The 3,190-nt window shown below is 47.2% G+C and overlaps 1 pseudogene; it reads left to right on the top strand.

The window, feature by feature from the left end:
* The first annotated feature begins 2,437 nt into the window (after positions 1-2,437).
* On the top strand, positions 2,438-2,970 carry LOC136159359 (peptidyl-prolyl cis-trans isomerase A-like; annotated as a pseudogene).
* The last annotated feature ends 220 nt before the right edge of the window (positions 2,971-3,190 follow it).

The following is a 3,190-nucleotide window of genomic DNA, read 5'->3' on the forward strand; positions in this document are numbered from 1 at the left end:
CCTCTTCCCAGGCTGTAAACTTTGGGACTTTCCTCCTTTGAAATTCTGGCTCATGGCCCATTTCCCCAGAAGTTGGTGCAGTAAACCCTCACAATTGTCTTGGTTTGGAGATTTGCTTTCAGGGGCACTGAGGGATGGATAAAAGGAAGGAAGCGTGGGGCTAACTTTTGGAAGGCATGGGGAGGAAAGGGAAAAGCAGTTGCCAGCTGGAGGGAGGCTGTGAATAGCATGAAAACAGGCTAGGCATCTGGGTCCATGGGTGAAAACATGGGTCCTGTCTTCATCACTTTCTAGCTGGGTAACTTGGGTTACAGACTCAGTTTCCACATGTGTAAAATGGGCTCATGATAGTGGTGCCTTCCTTTGTCACAGAGTTTGTGAAAATAAGGACGTCTAACTTGTACATTCCTTGGCATATAACACTCACCTCCAAAACACTGACTTAACAAAGAGGAGATCGCCTGGAAAGAAGTCTAAGCTTTAACAGAAACTCTGAGCATTTGAGCTGGGGCCCCTGGTCCCATGGGGAAGTGGGCCGTAGAGCAGGCTGGCTGGAGTCTGGAGGGAATTGCAGACACTTTGGTCATACTTTCCTACCCTACCCTGCCCACCCCCATCTGGTCCCGTAAATACAAAACCATCCAGGGACTGTGCTGGTGACGTGGCTATTATTGTTAAGTGGACTTTTATAAGCCACGTCCTTTTCTTCTCATGCCTGTTGAGAATTCATCAGGAGATTTCCTATAAGGCTGGTTTGATTTTTTTCACCCTTTTGACATAAATAGCACTTGGACCCATTGGGATGTTTGGTGATTTTGGACCGGGGCTTGCAGCCTTCCTGTTCAGAAACTGGGATCTTTGAGAAGCAGTTCTTGCGGATGCTAAAGTCTTATAACCTCAGAAACCTGAGCAATTGGAATCCTGGAACCCCCAATGTCTGAGTCACAGAATCTCTGAAGATCAGGGTGTGTGTTTGGGAGAGTAAGCAGGGCAGAGACTTCCCAAAAAACAAACTAACGTGGGACAGATGAGATCAAAGTTGTACAAAAAGGACAAAATGTTTCTGCCACCTGAAGCCGAAAGACTCCTGGTGACGGCCCAGCAGTGATGCTATCTGTCCCCTTGTCCCAGGGAAAAAAAGCGAAAAATGTTACTCACCCAATCCTGTCTGACTCTTTGTGACCTTATGGACTGAAGTCCACCAGGCTCCTCTGTCCATGGAATTCTCCAGGTAAGAATACTAGAGTGGGTTTCCATTCTCTTTTCCAGGGGATCTTCCCTACCCAGCGATCAAACACAGGTCTCTTGCATTGCAGGCAGTTTCTTTACCACCTGAGTCACTAGGGAAGCCCTGGTCCCGGGGAAAGTGGAGGGTATCTGGTAGGAGCCATTGCTGCCAGCCTTCTGCAAAGGGGCAGCCAGAGCAGGAAGCCAGATGCCTGCCTACCCCACCCCCCATTTCCTCTGAATATTCTGTCGAGGCTGTTGGCACCTAATAGGTGGCTCAGACCTGTATTGGCAGGCAGGTCCTTTACCACTATTCCTACCTGGGAAGCCCCAGATACATACTTTCGTTGTTGTTCAGTTGCTAAGTTATGTCCGACTCTGACTGCGTGGACAGCAGCACGCCAGGCTTTCCTGTCCTTCACTATCTCCCGGAGTTTGCTCAAACTCATATCCATTGAGTTGGTGATGCTATTCAACGATCTCGTCCTCTGTCATGCCTTTCTCCTCTTGCCCTCAATAGTTCCCAGCATCAGGGTCTTTTCTAATGAGTCAGCTCTTTGCATCAGGTGGCCAAAGTATTACAGCTTCAGCTTCAGTATCAGTCCTACTAATGAATATTCAGGATTGATATCCTTTAGGCTTGACTGGTTTGATCTCCTTGAAGTCCAACGGGCTCTCAAGAGTCTTCTCCAACAACACAATTCAAAAACATCAATTCTTTGGTGCTCAGCCTTTTTTATAGTCCAACTCTCACACCCATCCATGACTACTGGAAAAACCATAGTTTTGACTAGAGAGACCTTTGTCGGCAAAGTAACGTTACTGCTTTTTAATACTCTGTCTAGATTTGTCATAGCTTTTCTTCCAAGGAGGAAGCATCTTTTCATTTCATGGCTGCAGTCACCGTCTGCAGTGATTTCAGAGCCCCCAAAATAAAATCTGTCACTGTTTCCATTGTTTCCCCATCTATTTGCCATGAAGTGATGGGACTGGATGCCATGCTCTTAATTTTGTGAATGTTGAGTTTTAAGCCAACTTTTTCACTCTCTTCTTTCATGTTCATCAAGAGGCTCCATAATTCCCCTTCACACTACTATACATAAAATAGATGAACAATAAAGTCTTACTGTAAGGCCCAGGGAACTCTATTCAATACCCTGTAATAAAACACAATGGAGACCTTGCAGAGGCTGCCACGCTGGAGCCTCTCATGCTGTCAGCCATGGTCAGCCGCACTGTATTCTCCCACATCGCCATTGATGGCGAGCCCTTGGGCTGCATCTCCTTTGAGGTAAGAGGCCTGGAAACCAAGAAGTGACAGCTCATCTAGTAAAGCTGTTAACAGTTTGGAGCTGTTTGCTGACAAAGTTCCAAAGACAGCAGAAAACTTCCATGCTCTGAGCACTGGGGAGAATAATTCCGGGATTTGTGTGCCAGGGTAGTGGCTTCACAGGCCATAAAGGCACTGGTGGCAAGTCCATGTATGGTGTGAAGTCTGATGATGAGAATTTCCTCCTGGAGTATATGAGTCCTGACATCTTGTCCGTGGCAAATGCTGGTCCCCACGCAAATGGTTCTCAGTTTTTTATCTGCAGTGCCAAGACTGAGTGGTTGGAAGGCAAGCATGTGATCTTTGGCAAGGTGAAAGAGGGCACGAGTATTGCAGAAGCCATGACACGCTCTGGGTGCAGGAATGGCAAGACCAGCAAGAAAGTCAGCATAGCTGACTGCGGACAGATCTAATAAATACATTTGAATTTTCTTTGTGTATTTATTTTTAGCTGTGCTGGGTCCTTATTGCTGCAAGGGCTTTTCTCTAGTTGTAAGGTGCCAGCTTCTCACTGTGGCGGCTCTTCTTGTTGTGGAGCACGGGCTCTAGGTGAGCGGGCTTCAGTAGCTGTGACACGTGGGCTCAGCTGCTCCATGGCATGTGGGATCTTCCCAGATCAGGGATCAGACTTGT

The sequence above is a fragment of the Muntiacus reevesi genome, chromosome 1 (genome assembly GCF_963930625.1).
Source record: "Muntiacus reevesi chromosome 1, mMunRee1.1, whole genome shotgun sequence".
Classification (NCBI taxonomy): Eukaryota; Metazoa; Chordata; class Mammalia; order Artiodactyla; family Cervidae; genus Muntiacus; species Muntiacus reevesi.